At 36.8% G+C, this 21,551-nt stretch overlaps 1 protein-coding gene across 12 annotated transcripts in view; it reads right to left on the bottom strand.

Moving 5' to 3' along the window:
* The window catches only part of PHLDB2 (pleckstrin homology like domain family B member 2), a 142,492-nt gene extending 121,888 nt beyond the window's left edge, over nt 1-20,604 (bottom strand). For 5 of the 12 annotated variants that reach the window (XM_031959646.1, XM_031959650.1, XM_031959649.1 and 2 more), the window contains exon 1: nt 20,138-20,338. The gene's annotated coding sequence lies outside the window, so the exon portion shown is untranslated. The other 7 variants (XM_031959642.1, XM_031959647.1, XM_031959648.1 and 4 more) reach the window with 5 other exon arrangements.
* Nucleotides 20,605-21,551: the final 947 nt, after the last annotated feature.

Here is a 21,551-nt window from a genome sequence, read left to right as displayed (position 1 = left end):
GGACTGTTAACCTGAGGTCCTCAGACCCAAGGATTTCCAAAGATCTGTAAGCTAGGATGGAAAAAAAAATTCACTAACTTCTAAGTGGAATAGAGCATATCTTTCTATTATGAATATCAGCAACATTATATAATAGTGAACCAGATTGCCAAAAGGATCATAACAAACAAAAAAGTTAAAAACTTTTGCTCTTGAAGAACATTTAATAGTCATACTTGTGAAGCATCCTACATTTCTAGCTATTCTAATATCTCTATTTTTGTCAATGAAATCATGATTCTCTCAATTATCAAAGCCTGATACTTCAGTCATCTTGAATTCCTTCATCTCCTTTATCTAATCAGGTACCAGTCCTGACATAAAGTGCTCATTATTTTTGTACGAGAACCTCTGTAACAACCTCTTAATTAGTCTCTTCTCAAGTCTCTCCCTTTTTCAAATTATTGCTGGTGCCATAATCCTGCTCTTATTGTTAGCACCAAGGGTTTGTTATTAACATCTATATGTGTAAAATGTTGGTTTTTTTGTAAGACTTCAATGTAAAAGTTTATTTAAAAAGTTCACATAGATGGGAGGGAGAGAGGAAGAGAACAGAAACCATTTAAACAATCCCAAATAAATTGGAGAAAATAAGTAGGTCTTTTATTAGATTTTGGACTTGTCTATCACCTCAGTGAACACAATACCCCAGGAGATAGAGGCTTGTTTAAAATAGCAATGAGAATCTTCAACAGGGAGCATATATTTGAAAAACAAAAGATAGGAACTCAGAAGGCTTAGTTGTACCCAAATAAAATCAGGGATCCCCAAATGATAAAAAGATAAAATAAATGTGGACAGCTACCATCAACTCCACAGCTTTACTGAGGAACCAGGTCTGGATACTAGCCTAAAAGATGAAAAAAAATTTTGTTCAAACTTCTGCAACAACTGGCTAGTAGATTTACTTAGGTAAAACTAACCCAAACAAAGAATGAGTCATAGGACTTAGAAACCCAAGGAATCTTAAAGTTAAAAAGGATGGCAGAAGTACTTTTGTCCAAACTCTTCCCCAATCATGAATCCTGTTTTCAGTATTCCTAACAATTATCTATTCTCTAGGAAACACATTACTCATTCAAAATAACCAATTTTATTGATGGACAGCTCCAATTGTTATCAGGTTTTATTTTTTCTTTGTGGTTCTCATCTAGAAGTCTAATGGCATGAATAGACAACCAAGATTACCTATGGCCCATAGCTACCAAAATTTGATTTTAGTTATACATATACTTGTTAATACTACTCATTGGAATGAGGTACCTAGGTGTCCGTAGGTGAATGGTTCTACCTATTCTCACTCTTCCTCAGGGATGCTAAGTACATGTCTAAAGTATTACCCAGCTTTTTTTTTTTAAAATAGGATTTAATTTTTTCAAATACATTCAAAGTTAGTTTTCAGCATTCACCTTTGCAAAACTTCTGTGTTCCAAATTTCTCTCCCTCTCCCCCCTCCCACTCTCCAAAACTAGCAATCCAATACAGGTTAAGCATGTATGATTTTTCTAAACATATGTGGCCCAATTTTATGTATGAATTCTGATGTATATATTACTGTTGGGTTTATTTTAATCCATCAATACTTATAAGGTTACAATAATTATTGCTTATACTTGATAGTTATATTTATGATATAAGTGTGTCATTATTTCTAGTGATGGGGTGTGCATAAATAGAAGTTCAGTGATGGGGGAAGGGATGGGAGGAGAGAGGTGGAAAAAGAGAAAGAAAGAGAGAGAGAGACACAGAGAGAGACAAAGACACAGAGATAGACAGAGATCACTAATCAAAACCATGGGATTTAAAGTTAGAATCCTATTGGAACAAAGGTTCCATATCATCAAAACAACTTCCTTAAGGGTACAGCGTTAATTATGTCACTCTCCCATTCAAAAATCTTTTAGCTTGATATACTAAAAAGAATCCTAGGAATAAGAAGATATGGGGTTCTCATTATAACTCCACCATTTAATAAGCTTCAGAAAATTTGGGCAAATTACTCAATTTCTTTGAATCTCAGTTTCCTTATTCATAAGCTTAAATTCAAACCCAGGTCTTCTAATTCCATATTCAGTTTCATCCATCTACTAGAATCTTTCAGTTTATTTAAATGGAAGGAATAGAGATGTAGAGAATTAGGTGAATTCTATGACTAATTAGTATCAAAATGGGGACTCATCACTTTAAAGATCATCTTACTTCAAATCCTGCTCTTTCTATTATACCATACTGCCTCTCAAACTATAAGTATCTATTAAATGTCTAGTATATTCTAGGCACTATACTAAGGACTGTGCAAAATACATATATGCAGCATAAATAGGAAATTAATAAATACAAGTATATACAAAATAGACAAATACAAGTTAGTTTATACCATGCGTAAAGACATATTTCTAGGAGTTTGTGGTTGGGGTACTTGAAATCAGCCAAATGTTTCCTTCCCTCCTAAATCATTTAGCCTTTTAAAATATTAGAATGAAAACTACAACAGCACTTCTTAAATTTTAGATGGGTTATCTAATTGCTCTTCTTTGGTTTTCCGGGCACAGATAGTCACTGTGCTAGTTCTTCCATAAAAGGCTATTTTAAACAATGAAGCCAGATGAACACACTGCTATGTTCCCCCAACTGTTCAAAATTACTCTCATCCCAAAAAAATGTCCATCAGGCAAACCTACTAATTCCATTTAAAAACTTTATCAGTAGTATGTAGGCAGAAAGCAAATCATAAAAGCATAGGAAGAGAACATTTACTAACAAGTTTGCTTTTTAATCTTTTACACCTCGTTCAAGTCACATATCCCTTCAGTTGCCAAATCTTTCTGGAAAATAATCCCTGTCCAGTCTTTATTCTTTTTACTGACTGGCTCCCACAAGTGGAACATTCTCCTTTTTACTATCTGACAACTAAGAATGACTTGGCATTGGGCACTACGTGGCACAATGAATAGGATGCAGGGCTTAGCAACAGGAAGAGTTGAGTTCAAATCCAGCCTCAGACATATACTAGCTGTGCGACTTTGAACAAGTCACTTAACTCTGCCTCAATTTTTTCATCCGTAAAATGAGCTGGTGAAAGAAATGGCAAACTACTTTAGTATTTTTTAGCAAGAGAACCTCAAATGGAGTCACCGAGTCAGACACAACTGAATAACAAGAATCATTGGTGTCCTTAAAATCTCATCTCCTCCAGGAGGTCAGTCATCATGCCTTAGCTGCTACTTCCATCTCCTGGAAGGCTATTATCTGCCAACTATTTATCTGGTAGGTGCCAATTTATGCACAAATTGTCCCCCTTCCATTAGAATGTAAGCTCCTTGTTGCAGGAAGTAAATGTTATAGCTTTTGCTTTGTATCTCTAGCACTTAACAAAGTTCCTGGATACATAGTAGTACTTAACAGACACTTCTTGTTGCTTGCTTACCCATAGATGCCCAAATACAAAACCAATGTGAATTTTGTCACTCAATTCACTAAAGACTAAAGACATTTTGTACATGTAGACATCAAAGCATTTATTTTAGTGATAGTTTGGGGTACTGTATCAACAAAATTAAGCAGACAAATGTGAACTGACTTAAAATGGACATTATCATAAAGCAATAAAAGATTTTCCTCCAAGCCCAGCTCTAAAAGAATTTCCTGGAATTGACAGTCAAGAATACTGGGATTAGAATCATGGTTCTAATACTTATTGACCAAGTGACCAGCTGTCTTAGCCTCATTCATCTCAGGACTCTAAGTTATAGAATAATTGCTAATAATCTCTATTGATATATCCATTAAGTCACTGTGTCTTGAACAATATTCTGTTCCGGGATCCCATACTCTGATGCTTCTCTTTACCTTATCTTAATCTTCTTCCCTTTTTCAAAATTTCTTGTATTTATGTTTATGTATCATATTTCTCAGAGTAATATAAGGTCCTTGAAGATAGAGGCTGGCATTTTGTTGTTGCTATTGATTTTTTAAAAGAAGAAAACATTTTTTTCTTCTGGATGAAGCTGGGACTGCCATCTTTTTCAATCATACAAGACAATGTGAGCATAATAAAATATAGAATTTGGATTCAGGAAAACCTATAGTCCAAACTTGCCACAGTTACTTGCTCTCAAATACTTATTTTGGGCAAATCATTTGACCTCTCTGAGACTTAATTTCCTCATCTTTGAAATGGGTATAATACTTATAAAACAGAGAATAGTGAAGAAAATATTATGTAGGCATTAGAGCACTGTATCTGGGAAAATAAACTGTGGTCTAATGACCTGGAATAGGAATAATATATTAGGGGTAGGACACAATAGGAAGAGAAGGCATGGATGTGATAATAGGCAAAATGAACCAGAGAGTATAATCAAAGAAGGTCACAGAAATTGGCCTTATAAATAAGGTTTCACAACAACAACATAAATAGAGTTCTCAATGCTAATCCCATATTTTAAATCACTCCACATTTACAATGTTTATATTGGGAGTTAATTTTATCTCTCCATATGCCTCAAACTAATAAGGTATACACAATCCCTAACCAGGTATATTCCAAAAATGTAGCTTAGAGTTATATTTCAGCCACTGAAATCATTTCAAATTTTAAAATCATTAATGTTTACTTAGCAAGTACAAGTCATTTTTTAGTTGTGGCTTTAGTGCTATTGGTACAGATTTCTGAAGAAGTCAGATCTAAGTGAAAATTCAATTTCTATTACTGTTACTTACCTGGACATTAGATTTCCTCTCCTTCCCTCATACTGAGAAAAAAGCACGAGACTCTTTCTGCTTTCCTAACTTCTTATGTCCTGCACTTTACATGTTTTGAATATCCTGTATAAAGCCTTATATAGTTAACATTTGAATCCTTCTTGTACACAAGAATCCTTTGCCTTTGTGGTGGAAGTAAGAGTTCCAAGGGCTCTGCTGTGGATGTATGTTACATGTAGACCCACAGAAGAGTCTAGTCAAGAGACCAGCAGCCATCTGGTGCACATCTGAAACACCATCAAGGGAAACATACAGAAAGCCTAAACATGAAGGAAGTTAAAATGTGCAGGAACATTTTCATTTGTTTTCTAATCCACACTGATGGTTTTTTGGTTTGTTTTGTTTTGTCCAGGCCTGTAAAATTCATTGGTGTAAACCAGCTGTTCTCAAACTTTCAACTCTTAGGACTTTAGATTTAAAAATGAGAGCACCAAAGAGTTTTTAACAGCAGCAACAGCAGCAATAATAGATGGCATTTATGTAATACTTAAAGGTCTGTGAAATTATTTACAAAGATCTTATTTTATCTTCACAACAACTTGTGTTTTTGTTTAGGTGGGCTACATCTATCCATATTTGTTATGTTGGAAATTAAAATTGATATTTAAATTACTGATTAATTCACTTAAAGTAACAATAAACCTAAATATTTAGGTTTTATAAACTATTTTCCCCCAAAAAATTACATATTATTACAAAATTCTTTAATGTTTGGTTTAATAGGAGACAGCTGCATTTTCCCATCTGTTTCTGCATTCATTCTATTGAGACATATTCTTTTGGTTGAAGTATATGAAGAAAATCTAGCTTCATACAGATATATAGTTAGAAGGGGGGGGGAATACTTTCAAAAGCAAATAACATTTTATTATTGTCATGAAAAATGTTTGGCTCTCATGGCCCCCCTCAAAGAGGGGTCAATAGACTGCACTTTTGAGAACCACTGGTATAGACTAGTTTCTTAAACTGTGGGTTGAGACCTCATATATTGATACATAACTGAATGTGGAGGTTGTGAAATTATGAGTTATTACCAGTAAATGTTTGATTTGTATATCTATTTTATATACCTATATACTCAGGGTGTGAGTAAAAATTTCTTGGGCAAAAAACGGTGCAAGTGAAAAAAGTTAATAAACCTTGGTATAGATAAACTCCTGGCAACTTTCTTTATTAGCACAAATGTGCAACTACTCTTCAATTTATAGTTGTAGTTGGCCTGGAGCATTTAGAAGTTAAATAATTTAATAGAGGATCACACAGCTAATATATATCAGAAGGAAGGACAGAATCCAATTCTTCCTGACTCAAGCTGATTTTCTATTCATTACTCCAAGGCTTCATCTTTCCCACATCAAAAAAAAAAAAAAAGCCACAGTCAGAAAGAGATCTTTAATGGATAACATTTGCCCCAGAAGCATACAACCACCAAGGAAGCAGCAGCAGCAGCAACAACAACAACAAAGAAACAAAAAAAGTAACCATGGTTGTTTTTTGTAGAAGAAAATAATTTTTAAAAAAGTAAACCACAGAAATGTTTTTTAGTGAAAAATCCTACTCAGATTCCATCCCTTTCAACCTTTTTGACTGGTATTTCCTTTCAAATTGTATCTGCCAAACAGACACTCTTAGTAAAACATTACTTTCAAAACCATGTCTCTATCTATGCATGAACACTAACTATGAATACCAGAACTGCTCTGATTTTAGATTTATGGTAATGAAAACAAATTCAGGGGACAATGCAAATAATCTTTAAAAATTCCATTTCCTGCCTCCCCAACTCAGAAGGTTTTAAAGGCCTGGTCTTCACACTTTATCAAATTAAGTCATTGGGGAAATGAGCACAGTGGTATCTTCAAATAGGAACAATGGGAAGATCTCACTATTTACAGGGAATCTCCCTTCAATTTGGAGTCTTCTGCAGGAGTGAAAACATGTCCTTTATCTCCTCCTTCCTCGTCCTGTTAACATTTAGTCTAAATTGTCTTAAAAACAAACATTCATTTCTATGTAGAACTGCATATCTTGAATTTTTGTCTGATATTAACACATTCTCCTTGTTCTGAGAGCATCTGAGATATATAATCTGTGGCAAATGCCTTTGGTGAGCACATATGTTCAAACATCGTAATTCTATTATCTTTGAAAAGCAATTTGTTGAAAACTGTTTATGTAGAAGTTTACATATACATGTGAATGTATGCATTTTTATTTTATTTTTATTTATTTTATTTTTTCATTCATTCATTCATACATGTAGCAGAAATTTTGTACCACATAAAGTATACATGGCAAGGAAAGAATGCACTTCTGGAGGCTTCAAGTAACTCTGTGGATCCTGCATAACTTAATGCTGAAAAGATCAGCACTTGGCATTTGGCAGCAAATTCTGGTTGATCCCTTGGCCCATTTACTCACAATTTGTGAGTGTAGCAATGAGGGTTTTTCTGATACAAGTTAGAAAAAAAGAAATATGTAGACTCTTATTTCAGTTCTATAGGATTTGTAGTAATTTCACCAAGATGGATTGTGAAAGGGGTTCTTTCTTTCCCTGATCTAGGCCCAATGTGCTATGAATACACTGTAGCAAAAGTATGCGCCCTGGCTGGAAAAGCCTGAGAATGTATGTACCTTAGGGCCCTGGCTGCCTCCTCTTCTTTTCCTGATTATAGGTGATTGACCCACAATCCTGAGACAGCAATTCCAGACTTGGAAGGCACTTTAAGAATTTGAGAGGTTCGAAAAATCCTGGATCCTCAACTGGTGTGGGAGACACCCTCCATACATCCACTAGAGCAGGGATGGGGAATTTTTTTCCTACCAAGGACCATTTGGATATTTGTAACATCATTTGTAGGCAAGCAGTGGGACATTGTTGTACCTAGCTTTCAGCTCATCATTGCCTGCAGTTGCTTTAGCAAATGATTTCATAGGCTTTATACAACCTGTAGCTAATTGTATTCCACATCTGCACTAGAGAGTCTTTTAGAAGTATGTGCAGGTGTGATTAAATAATTTGTTTATCATGGCTAAGGAAGTCTTGATATCTGATCAATATATTTCATTATTCCATTAATTCTATAGGAATTTTTTTCTGGGAATAGACTGGGGAGTGAGCTAGATAAAAAAGTTTGAGCAATACTATTTTAGACTAAAAAGTTGCAAATTCATATTGTTTACAGAAGTTAGGTTTTATACTGGAAAATAATGGATATAAGATCCAAAGTTCACTTTAATCACTGGTTTTATACGTGTGTGTGTGTGTGTGTGTAAATGCCTCCTAGGGCCTGGCATATAATAGCAATTTAATAAATGTTTCTTGTTTGTTTGGTTTCAGTTTTTGCCCTCAATCCATCCATTAAAAAGTAAGAAAGATGATAATAATCATTGGCTAAGGAAAACAGTAGTATTTTTAGCCCTAGTCTTTTTTTAAATAAATTCCAAACTCAGCATCCTCTCATCCCAAGTTCCTCAAACATCCTCCATTGTTTTCCTGCCTTCTTGATTCCCCCCTTTGCAAACATAACCCTCCAGCTTCCCAAATCTTTCTATTCTGAAAATCTCCTCCACCCCCATTTGACAAATAGTTCCATCTCAACAAATAACCCTAGACCCCATCTTTGCAAACAGACTCCTCCTTTCAAATATCCCTTCCTACACACAGCTTTGTAAACATCCCAGAACACTCTTTAAATGTTCCTGATACTTCTCTATGTTCACCCACTCAGACCTACTCCCTCTACCTCAGCTTCCTGAACTCTCTGTTCATTTACTTTGAACTCTTCTTCCACTATATAATATATATATGTACATATACATATATAAAACAGATGATTAAATGCAGATTATATATCTCAGATGCTCTCAGAACAAGGAGAATGTGTTAATATCAGACAAAAATTCAAGATATGCAGTTCTACATAGAAATGAATGTTTGTTTTTAAGACAATTTAGACTAAATGTTAACAGGACGAGGAAGGAGGAGATAAAGGACATGTTTTCACTCCTGCAGGTGCCCCTTCTGTTAGCAGTCATAAATTCTAATGCATGTCCAAAAAACACTAAAAATTCTTCCCTTTTTTCTCTTCTTTGAGAGAGCTGCCCATGGAGAGAATTGATGACTCTTCAATGACAACATGCATGTTCTCAAATCCCTCAAAAAAGTCTAAATATTCAAGAAAAAAACCCAAAATTGTATCCAATGTAGCAAGAGCATGACATGCATAAATCAAGAGGCATTCATAACAAAGTATAAGATTTAAAGTCCAGATCATTATCCCCTATGTTGATTACAGAAATCATGGTACCCAGAGAAACTAGAAAAATGTTGGTGTACAATGTTTAAGATTTCCAAGTGTGCAACAAATTGTCTTGTGTACAGACTGCTCACAATGTTTTCCTCTAAGAAAAACACTGGAGAGCTAACATCAAGACTATCCACATGGTCTAAAACACATATACCAGATTACCTAGCAGGGGCAAAAAATGGGCAAGTTACTTTTCACATTTTATTTTCCTTTAACAAAGTCCCCAGAATATGTAGAAAATATATTAGCTCTGAAAATCAAAGGAACTGGTTCAAATCCCATCTCTCATGCTCAAAACCTCTATGACCTTGCACAAATCACTTAATTACCTGGGTCCCCATGCTTCTCATCTGAAACATTAGACTAGGCAAGGCAGGCTCTTAGGTGCCTTTCTTACTCTAGATCTATGATGTTGAAAGAGCCTTTTTCTTCAAACATAATTGATCTTATGATACTAAGCTATCTCTTGTTGTCCTGAAAACAAAGAGTTTAGGGGTATGCAAATGGAGCGAGAAGACAGATTATGGTTATAGTTATTTGTTTGGTTAAGTGTAAGCTGTAGTTCCCATCCCTATTTATGCTTGTGCAAGGAGAATATATTCAGGTTACTCATATTAGCATTATATCTTCTAAATAATTATAGAATTGTCCAATATAGGGTTAGGGATTTTGATTAATCATTGGTATTAAATATTAGGTAAGTTTGAGCTTTAACGCTTTCTTAATTGATGGCTGCTTTTAGGCCTACAATGTTTTGTGTGTGTTTCATTATCCTCTAGAAAAGTTTGTCTACATATCAAAAGAGTTGTCCCTCTTTTGAGTAACATTTAAATTTAAATCATGTCTGTTAGTACCTAAGTTAAATTTAAAGTCAAACTTAAATTCGTTTCTTGGACACCTCCACCAAGGAATTTGGACTTAGTTTTGCAAATATCCAGGTTTTTGTAATATTTCATGAAATAATGGATAACAATATATTGTTTATACCAATTTATTATTTCACAGAGTTTATTATTTTGAGGTTTTTTCCCTCTGTTATATTTTCTTATGGAATGTGTGGTGAATGTGAGTGTGAATGTGAAGAAAAAGAGAACAGAGAAATCAATCAAATAAAAGAGAAAAGAAATAAGCTATTAAAAAGAGCAGTGAAGAGTCACAGAGAGAAGAGATACCAATTTATGAGGAGAAGGAGGAGTATAAGGTGATAAGATATAGTTTTAATTCATTTCTAAAAGAAAAAAGAAATCACATCCTGAAGGCCCAAAATTTACCAACCAAACTGCAGCTGATATACATAGGGTAGTCAGAGGACTTATCTAAACTATGCAGATCCAATCTATATCATCTCTGTCCTCAATTCAAAGAGAGAGAGATGTGCTTCTGCAAAGAAGTTCAAAAACTAAAACTAATCAATTGTTTTTTAGTTTAAGTGATGGATATGTCTTGAATAATATTGAACAATCCAAGTGATGATGAAATATTTAGTCAAATAAAATGTGTGGATTATGGAAGTGATCTCTGAGGTCATGGAATCCTAGTGTCTCATTTAATAAATGAAGAAAGGGAAGCACAGAAAGGCTACATGCTTTTTTCTAGAGTTCCAAGGCTGATAAGTGTTTGAGGTGGAATTCAAACTTGTCTCCTCCTGATTTCAAGCCTAGTTCAATCTTTGAAGACATCTGTGTCCATAATTAGGGAAAATTATTTTGAATGATTATGGATCTCATTTATTTAGCACTGCAATGCTTAATGTAAATAATGACATCTGCAAACAGGAGCATTTGAAAAGTTTTATCTTTGATAAACCTTTTCTATAGTGGTATCCACCATTTTTCTTGAACACGCATCTCCCTGTTTTAGACCTGAGAACAATAATTTGAAGTTGAAACAAATCTATCTTGGCTATGACATCATTCACAGAATCTTTTCTCTCTTTCTACTCTTTGTGGACAAAATGAAGAAAGATAGGGACAAAGAAATGAGCAAGAAAAAAAAATAATTGTTATGATTTCTCATTTTTGCCTCTTTTTAAATACTTCCTTGTTTATTAGCAACTCTACCACATGGTGGTGCCAGAGAAGAGAAGGTGCTGAAACTGGCCTTCATCAATACACATTTGTTCAATTAATAAATTGAACTTGAATAAATTTTGCCTATTCACCAATCTGCCAAAGGGACAGGTGGCAAAAAAAGACAAAAATGATAGAACTAAATATACATTGCCCTGGAAAATTGAGAACTGACATTGTAGATGAAACAAATCGTCAAACAGAAATCTGTAGGGGCAGCTACTTCTCTCTGGCCTGTGACAATCCCAAAGCATGGTAAATTTTTTCATCATGGCACCCTGGGAAAAGAACTGGATCGCACAACTCATGATAATGTGATATGCTACGGATATCTCATTCAACACAGCATATATGCTGCATTTTGCTATGCATTCCCAGAGCCTATAATTCCCTGGACCCTGCTGAGGAAAAAAAAAAAAAAAAAAAAAAAAAAAGCCTCTGTTAATGGTTAGGCAGTGACTTGATCTGGCCAGGAAGGCAGCTAGACTCTCATTCCCCCACTCCACAAAGCATATCTCTCCCCCATGTCTAAGCCAGCCTGAGAGGATGCAAGGATTGGCTTTACTCCCACTTTACCCTGCCTTGGTTTCAGCAGAGGCAGAACACAGGTCAAGGCAACAAATCTTCCAGCTACCAACACAATCTGTTTTCTGTGAAGTCCTGTATTCTTGTGAGTGAGGCCATGTGGCCAGACAAGCCAAAGACAGCTTCTTCTGCAAAAACTAAACAATCAGAACAAAACAAAACCAAAAATCAAGGATAAGAGGGAGAAACAGAAGGGAAACACAAACTTGTTCTCTAAGGTCCTTGCCAGTTCTAAAATTATGATTCTGTGAATTTATAGACTTCTGCAGCATTTTAAGATTTAGAAGACCCCTTTTTTGCATCACTTTTATGAAGTAACTACAAGAAGTCTTATTCCCATATTAGGCTCAGACCTGGGGAAAAGGAAATAAATTTCTAACATCCACATAGTTATTCAATTTCTACTCTTAAAAGCTGAAAAAGGTAAATTGATTAAGCCTATATTTCATGTTGAACTTATCTACAAACCAATTCCTTCCTCCATCCTCTTGTTACCTTCTTCCCTTTTTCCTTTCCTTTCTTCCTTTGTTCTTCTTTCCTTCCTCCCTCCCTTCCTTTCTCCTTCTCTACTTACCTTCCTCCCTTCCTTCCTCCTTTTTCCCTCCTTTTTTGCTTTCTTATTTATACTTTATTCTCTCCTTCTTTTCCTCCTTACTTCTTTTCACTAATGCAGGATGTCTTTTCCTGGTTCCAAAATGACTGAGTTATTAAAGTCAGAACATTTCAGATAGAGGACAGGCCGTGATATAGGAAAAGACCATCAGCAAGTCACTTAAGCTCCATGTGGAGCCTCATTTTATCTATAAAATCAAAAAGTTTACTAGACAGTTAATCCTAAATCTCTGAACTAGATGGTCTCTAGTTTTCCTCTTAGCTCCTAAATCTATGATCCCAGAACCATATATCAATTTTCCAAGGATCAATAAAGACTAAGTTTTGGAAAAAAAAAAAAAAAGAGGATATGGATGGGGTACACATCAACTTGGAAAATTGGTTTATAAAGTGGATGGCTTTGGCTTGTAGCAGCAAAATATCCTCCCTTCTCTTCATCCCTCTACAAAAAAAAAGCAATCCAAGGATCCTTAAAATATTTATTTAAGTGTTGGGTTGAAGAGAAAAGGAGAAAGGAAGGAAAAATTCATCTAACACAAGGATTCTTAACTGTGTGTGTGTGTGTGTGTGTGTGTGTGTGTGTGTGCGCGCCATGAGCCCCTTTGGCAGCCCTTTGAAGTTTATGGATCCTATCTTAGAAAGTTTGTAAATAACTGAAGAAAATGCTAAATTTCATTTAGAACTTGGTGAAAATGAAGACAATTTTTTCCTTTCCATTCAAGTTCATGGACTGCCTGGAATCTATATAACTATGGCATAGTTCTAGGTAAAGAAACCCTGATCTAACAGAATTAACATATGGCTAAATAAATACTCTAAAGACCTCTCCATATTATCTCTTTTATCCAGCACCCTACATTTATCTTGCTTGTTAGTTTCTGATTCTTTACTCACTCTTACAATCACTTATTTCCCCCACATACCAGGATCTTCCTATCTCTGATTTTTGCTTACAAACTTCTCCCCCTCCCCCCCTCCACTGTTTTTGTCTAGAAAACACAGGGCTGTCACACTGTTCTGGACAGCAACTAACAAGGCATTTCCTTACAAGCAAACATAAATCACAATTGATATAAAAAGCTGAAGATGTTATTCATGTTCATTTGAGATTATTTTCTTAAATGTCCCAAGGAAAATCCTCTAAAAATTTTGAACATAACATATATAAGTTCACCTGTAGGGATTACAATCTTCTTTCTGCAGCATTATTCACTGGTCTTCCATAAAGATCATGTGATCCTTATTTTGAAATCTGCATAATTTTCATGTCCCCTTTTCTTCCCAAAAGTTTTTTTTTTTTTTAAAGCTTTGGAAATATGAGGTATCTCATGTTTTTTCAGCCATTTTCAATACAACAAACTATTGTTATGCTAGTTTAAAAAAATGTTCCTGGCAATTGGTTATTCAAGAATTGTTGACTTAATTCTTTCCTTTGATACCATCCAAAAAGCTGGCTTAAGCAATAAGAACAAAAACTGAAAGGAGAATAAGGAAATGAGACAACTTTTGTCATAGCATCCACATAGAGTTCCACTAAAATAAATTATTTGGAACCATTTTTAAATACCTTATTGTTACTCCAAATACAGAATCACAGTGTCATAGATGGGAAGGAGTAATCTCAGAAATCTTCTAATCCAAACTCTTCATTTTATAGATCATGAAACTAAGCCCCAGGGAGGTTATTGGGCCTGGGTCAAGGCTATAGAAGAGCAAATTGTCAAGAGATCAGATCTGATTTCAGGTCCTTCAACTTCATAGACTTTTAGTCCCTTATGAAAATTATACAAGAATGGTTACGTAGCACAGCAGATAGAGCCCTGAGCCTGTAGATTCATCTTCCTGAGTTCAAATTTCATCTTAGACATTTCCAAACTGTGTGACCCTGGGCAATCCACTTAACTATGTTTACCTAAGTTTCTTCATCTGTAAAATGAACTGGAGAGAGAAATGGCAATCTACTCTAGTATCTTTGCCAAGAAAACCCCCAATAGGGTCAAAAAGAGTTGTACATGACTGAAACAACTGAACAACAACAAATGTGTGTTATACTCATTTGTCAATTTATGGCATAAAGCTTAGAAAAGTATGATTAAGCATGAGAAGCACAGAGGCATCTCACTTCTAGATGTTTAAAGGACTTTTCCTATAGTTTCACCAATGCAGAGATGAGAATTAGATAAAATAACTACTTATGACAATACTATTTTGCATCACAAAAGCTAAGATCACAAATCTACTGCTTAGTCCCCAGGATGTTGCACATAAAAGGCAAAATGAGCTTCAGGAATTCTGGGAAGATGACAGAGTGAGAGATTATCCAAAGTTAGCAGTTCATCTTGCTGCATGAAATAATAATAACAACAGGGACTCTGAAGTCAGGAGGATCTGGGTTCAAATCTGTCTTTAGATATTTATAATTTACTGTGTGATCCTGGGCAAGTCACAACCCTAATTGCCTACACACATACGTAAATAAATAAATGAATGAAATACAATAGTTTGCTTAGCACTGTGATAAGTTCTTTACAATTATTTCATTTGATCCTCCCATCAATCTTGCAAGATAGATGCTCTTACTATCCGCATTTTATAGATGAAGAACTGAGGCAAAAAGAGGTTAAATGATTTGCTCAAAGACACACAGGTTTGAACTCAGATTTTCCTGAACTGTACTCTCCCTATAGAACCCCCTAGTGACCTGCAAGAAACATATAAAGAATCCCAAAATGCTACTGACTCAGCAATTATAGGAAGATTACAATTGAAAGATCCTTCCATAAAATTATTTTATTTTTTTGCTGAGGCAATTGGGGTTAAGTGACTTGCCCAGAATCCCACAGCTAGGAATTGGTAACTGTCTGAGACCAGATTTGAACCCCTGTGCTTCTGACTTCGGGTTTGATGCTCTATCTACTGCACCACCTAGCTCCCCCTATAAAATAATTCTTACTGAAGAAAATATAGCAGAAGACCAACTCACTGACCGGTCATCATTCCTGACACTCCTACTCAAGCCTCCCTCAGTACCAACCTGTGCTCTACAGGTTAAGGAGAACATGTACCTATCTCATCTCTCATGTCTGCTTCAATTTTAAGGACAGACTTTGGGAAACTGATCTCTTGGCAGGTGTCCCCACAGGTAAGCGGAAGCCCTAATTCTCTGGGTCCTACTACCCCTGACTCGATCATCTCTCACAGGCCACCCACCTAGATGCTTGCATCCCCGTAGACAACTTCAGATTTAGACAAATACTTTATGAGTTAATTCTATATTAGTGTTCCAGGGGAAATGCCCCACACTCATGGAGACTTGAGGACCCGGAATCAGACCAAACTGAAACTTAAAACATAGAATGGGGACAGCTATGCAAGAGTGTGGAACACGGGGGAACAATGGAGAAGGAAGGAAACCAGAAATATACATCACTGCTTATTACTATTTAATATAGCACACAAAATAAACAAAGACAGACAGACAACAATAGGGACAGAAAGAAAGAGAAGAGATTGGATTGCAAAGGGTTTTTGAAATACCATTGCCCCATTAGTGTCTTGGGGGATTCTTGTCCTCTCACCTTTTCTAGTTAGTCTAAAGTCTCAGAGAGGAAGGACTAATAGAAATAGAGGATAGTAGTCTGAGTCATCGTCATACCCGAAGAGATAATTCCAAGCCTAATAAGCTAGGAAAATAGAAAACTACAACATCAAAGAAATATATTTGACATTATTTAGGATATGTGTAAAATATTTCTAATACTGAAAGTAGGTTACTTAACTCCTTCCTCTCCAAAAAATAGAACATTTTGAATGCTTTGTATTATTTAATCCTAGGAAATTAAATAACTGGATATTATTGTCTTCTATGAAGGAAACTCAGAAATGAATGCCTAATAGAAAGAATGCTGATTAAGAATTCAGGAGACCAGATCTAGGTTTGAGTCTTGGCTGTTACTCTCTGACAAGGTACTTAATCTGATTGTCCTTCATTTGTAGGGAATGGGGGAAGACTGAATTAGAGGATCTCTAAAATCCCTTTCTGGTAGGAAATTCTATGATTCTTACTAATCTAAAATGATAGTAAATACTACCAGCTTACCTAGGAATTAGTCTACCTTTTCATTCATCATTCATCAACATATGAAGACCTTTCCAGTTTCCTTAGATATTTGAGGACAACATAGAACAACCTTCTGAGTTGGCTGATTTTTCTTTACTATAGGTTCCTTATCATTTTCTCTCACATTTTTCTCTATATGGTAGAGGAGAAGGAGGGAAGGAAGGTGTCTGCTATCATGTCTCTCTCCCCCTGATTTGGCCAGGATATAGTAAAAACTTTTTAACAGTTGAAGTCTGTTCCCTGAACCCCTATGTATGCATATATTATACTCCTATAACAAAAGACAACTTAAATATTAGTTAGTCTTAATGCATATTGCTAGCAGCACCTGTGAAGTTGGATGAGATAAGTGTTTGTTTGAAACTGATTGGATGAAATGTATAAATGTTTCATTTTATACCTGAGTTTAAAAAGTAGCATCTGTTGTGTCTATGATCCCATCTGCTGTCCACTTTACCAGGGATGATATGGTACAGACATCAATGTAGTGTCATAGGTCATGAACAATAGAATTGCACATCTCTTCCATGGGGATGCTTCATGAAGACATATGTTATATCGTCCCCTGGGGCTGATGCCAATCAGCCTCCATTCAAGGGCTACATATGGTAAATCCTGAATGTAACATCCCATATCTTAGGCACAAAAGGGTTAGACTTAGGTCTCAAAAGACTCCTTTTTGCCCAATACAGATTTGCTCTATAAAATGAAAATCAGTTCACTCAATGGTAAAGAAAAATAGTAGGCAATTACTGGTAACTAACACCTGTAATATACTTGGTGATTCCTAAATACCAAGATCTCCTATAGGCAAAAAGAACCTTAAAATGCATTCTGTTTGAGTAAAGCCAACACATGCTGTAAAACAAGTTCTTGAAGGAGCCAAATTAGTGTTATGAATCCTATTAAAATATGCCCAGAGGCAATAATGTAGTATTATGGGGGATTGTAGATTAAGCAGATCATTTGGAACTTGTTTTTGTTTGATGCAGAAAACATGTACAGGTTAAGAATCAGTTATAAGGGATGACAAAAGACAAACATCTGCATGAGCAATCTAACTCATGAAACACGTGTGCTTTTGGAATAGGTGCAAAACTAACCCTTCTTCCAAGTTTGCAGTTTGGCAAGCTACACTATGCTATGGGCTAAAAATTAACAAAGTCATAATCCCCAGAGCTAGTCTACTAAAAATGATTTGAAATAAATCTAATTCTCTCATTTACTTTTCCATTGTATTTTTGGATTAAAAAAAAAGTCTTTTCATAACTGGGATAATAGCTTTTTTTCTGTTTGTTTCGATTTGTTCTAAAGGGGGAGGGAATGAAGCAATTTAGCTACTAATTGTTAAATCAATTAAAAGTTGTTCTCTTCCCCTACTTTCCTCCTCCTCCCTTCCCCCTCCCATTTAACTTCCTTCTCCCTTCCTCTCTCCCCTCCACAATTTGGTAAATAAAAGGAAGTTCTTTTGGAAAGGATGGTGAAGAGCTCTGGCTTCAGTCAAGCTCCTGGAAGATAGAAATTATATGAATTTCTTGCCATAATTTCCTCAGAATCCTCTTATTCTCCCACCTCCATTATGGATCCAGACTGCACCCCCTACAGTAAAGGTCTTGGGCCTCATCCTAGCAGCAACAGCTGCCAGCTGCTTGAAACAGATTGAAGATTGCAAATTGAGCAAAATGATGACTGTACTAAAACCAAACATCTCATTTTTCCATTTGTCAGTGAGACTGGGATTTGTAAACCACTAGGTCTCCAGAGGTGAAGGCTGCACTGGTTACTTACATTATCTCAAGTGCAATAATTTTTTCTCCAAGTAATAATGAATGATTTTTAATGGAAAATAATCTTTTATAGATCATTCATAATACTTTTAAATGATTAAGTTAACATGAAAGATTACTGTTTCACTATTTTTCAAGAAAACTGTGTTCTTTCTTATGAGTATTTTTACCATCTAAAGCAATAGCATCCAAGAAATAAGCTTTTCTTTTTAATACTGGATAACCTAAATGCTTATTTATTCCAAAACAACTTGTTGCTGTGCTACTAGAATTAAAAAATCCTACTGCTTTCAGGGTATACTTTTAATTAACCCTTGATAGTACATTCAAATATCAGACTAATTCGACAAGACTGAATTTAAGAATCTCGAAGAAAACATACAATCACCAAAACACTCTAGTTATCAGACCAAGTCAAACAAACCCCCAAACACCTAACATTTCAACACAATTAAAAATATCATTCATACATAATTTGGCGGGTGTGGGGGGGCGCACAAATTTTATTTACCGACATTTTACTCAGTTTTTACAAAGAATTCTTACAAAACTATATTAAGTGATCTTCTCCATTCTCCACTCCCTTCCGCACCTAGGTGGGGCAGCATTCACAGAAGTATATTATTTAATAACTGGAGACTTTAGGGGAGTTAAAGGAGTTGGGAGATGAGAGATGAGCCTGGAGCAAATTGGTAAAGACAGAGTTGGGAAGATAAAAGGTAAAGGCTTAGTCAGAAATTCAGATATTGAGACCTGGAAAGGTCGTTAACGGTCATCTTGTCCACCTCGTACTCCCATTTTACAGATGAGGAAATTAAAACCCTGTATTGTTCCGTGCAAAGTACTGAGTCCTACAGCACAGAGCTCACTTTAGAACCCAGGTCCTTTGACTTTGTCAAATATAACACTTTTCTCTCCTAGATCCATTTTGCCCCAGTCTGCCAGGTTTCTCTTTTACATAAGAAGGGTCGATGGATTTATGGAGGAGGTAGATTCAATTTACAAAGCTCTTTAAAACAGGAAACCCCAGCCCTAGGAGCTACTGCCTGTCAGCCTTTTAATTTCCTGGCTCTGGCTTGGGTGAGCCAGGTCTTCGGTGCTTTTAATAAATGACTGACTGGATCTGTGTGATTAAATCTCCCAAACAACAACAACAAAAAAGTGATCATTCCATTCCCAACCCCCTCCTCAACCAGCTGGGGCTAGCTCGTAGTCTCGGTTTTTCGAAGTTGAGCACCAGGGATATGTCAAACAAGGCAACAAAAGCCGCGGTCGGCTTCAGAGGATTTAAGACAGAGGTAACTTTCCCGCACAGTAAAGTAGAAAAAGTCTCAGCCGGGAAGCTCCCACCCAAGTTCCCCGACTGTTTCTTCCTCCCAAAGTCGCGTAGCTTGCCAATGCTGGCTCCCATTCCACTTCGGGGTAATCCCAACTGGGGTAGCCTCAGTTCTGCACTTCTGTCCCAAAGCCCCAGCCAAAGGGAGGTGCTTGTGGGGTCCCTACAAATTTCTTCAACTCCCCCTTTCGGGGTTGCTAGGAGAGAATCGTGCAAAGTCTGTCCCCTATTTTACAAACGCTGTTGCCTAGCCCCCCAAGATGAAGAAGAGTACCCCTTTAGCATCCGCGCTTCCTCTCTGCAGACAGCTCACTCTAGCCCCAAGGATTCTGCGGGAAGAGGAGCTCCCCCAATATCCCCATATCTCCTTCTTGGTGCCCCCTCCCCAAGATCATCATACAATTTTTGGCTGTTTCCCATTCGACCCCGTGTCTTTCTTTACTCAGCAGACCCTCGAACCTGCTTTTGTTCCTAGAGAAAAAGAGCGAAGTAACTTCTTGTCCGTCCCCACTAACCTTGTCATCCTTTCTGCTGCTTCTTGCGGCGAGTTCCTGAAGGTCCCTCTCTCCCCAGAGTGCCCTTGTCCTGCCCTGCCCTGCTCCACTCTGCGGAGTCCCAATCTCAGTCAGTCTGTTCCAGCTGCAGCCCGCCCTCTTCGGACCCAGACTGAGTAGCGCTGGCCCCCCACCCAAGGGCCCGCCAGATCTCCTCTACCTCCTCCTACTCACCGCCCGCAACCGGCTCCAACCAACTCCGGCCAGAGGGGTAGAGAGAGCCCCTCGCACCCACTGAGCCTAGGAGAAAGCACCCAGCTCCCGTCCCGCCCCCGCCATGGGGCAATAGTCCTACTCACCAGTCAGTGACGCTGACTCTCTAGCTCCGGGTAGGAAGGGAAAGAAAGGAAAGGTATGTACACGGAGCCATCTGTGGTAGCTCCCCCCTCCTCCCGTCCAGTGGTTGGCTCTGCTTCTCCCCTCCTGCTCCAGTCCTCTTATTTATGACCCTGGTAAGAACTGTTGTTATTCCTATTAATGAAGATGGGGATAAGACTTCTGGAGGCAGATTGCCAGGATGGCTGGGCGTCTGGCACTAGTTATTACGCCCCATTATAGGACACTATCTGCTCAAAGCATAGTCTGCAGCCGCTCATTAGTGATTTTTTGTGGAAGAGGGGCGGGATAGGGTAAGATCTGTATTTTACTCCACCCGCTAATTGAACTTCTTGGGGGAACTCCTAGTGACTGCAACCACCTTTTTGACTGTTTGCCTGTGGGGCAGTTTCTTTGGTGTGTCATAAAGTTGTATTTATCAGAATCGTTACAGTGAGGAAGGAATCCTCTGAACATTGATGAATAAAATCAAAAACAAACTCCATCCTAGCCAATACCTTCAATCTTTTCCAGGTGTACAGTGGGAAGAACATCTGAGGACTAGAATAAAATCTTGCATCTTGGGTTACAAAGAGATTAAAGAAAGAGATAAAGGGTCCATATGTTAAAAAGTAATTATAACAGCTCATTTTGTGATGTCTATTAACTGAGAATGTTGTGGTCATTTCATTCAGTCGGGTTCTATTCTTTGTGACCTTATTAACCATATGGTATTCCAGGCAAAGGTACTAGAGTGGTATTTTCTCTTTTCCATCTCCTTCACCTGTGAGTTAAGGAAAATTAAGATTAAGTGACTTGCTGGGAGATACATGTAAATATACGAAGGTGGGTTTGAACTCAAATCTGACTCCAGGCCCAGTACTCTATCTAGTGATATTTTGCTGTCTCCTAATCCCCCTTTGAAGATTCTTAATCCACAATTTGAGGGTAGAAGAACAAATTATGATACGTAGATAGCATAGATTATTAAGAAATAAAGAAAGTTTCAGGGACATGTGGGAAAACTGGTATGAAGTATTACAGAATGACGGGAGTAGAA

The sequence above is a fragment of the Sarcophilus harrisii genome, chromosome 3 (genome assembly GCF_902635505.1).
Source record: "Sarcophilus harrisii chromosome 3, mSarHar1.11, whole genome shotgun sequence".
In the NCBI taxonomy this organism is placed as follows: Eukaryota; Metazoa; Chordata; class Mammalia; order Dasyuromorphia; family Dasyuridae; genus Sarcophilus; species Sarcophilus harrisii.
Note: the sequence above shows the minus strand (reverse complement) of the source record. Positions and strands in the feature narration are given on the sequence as shown.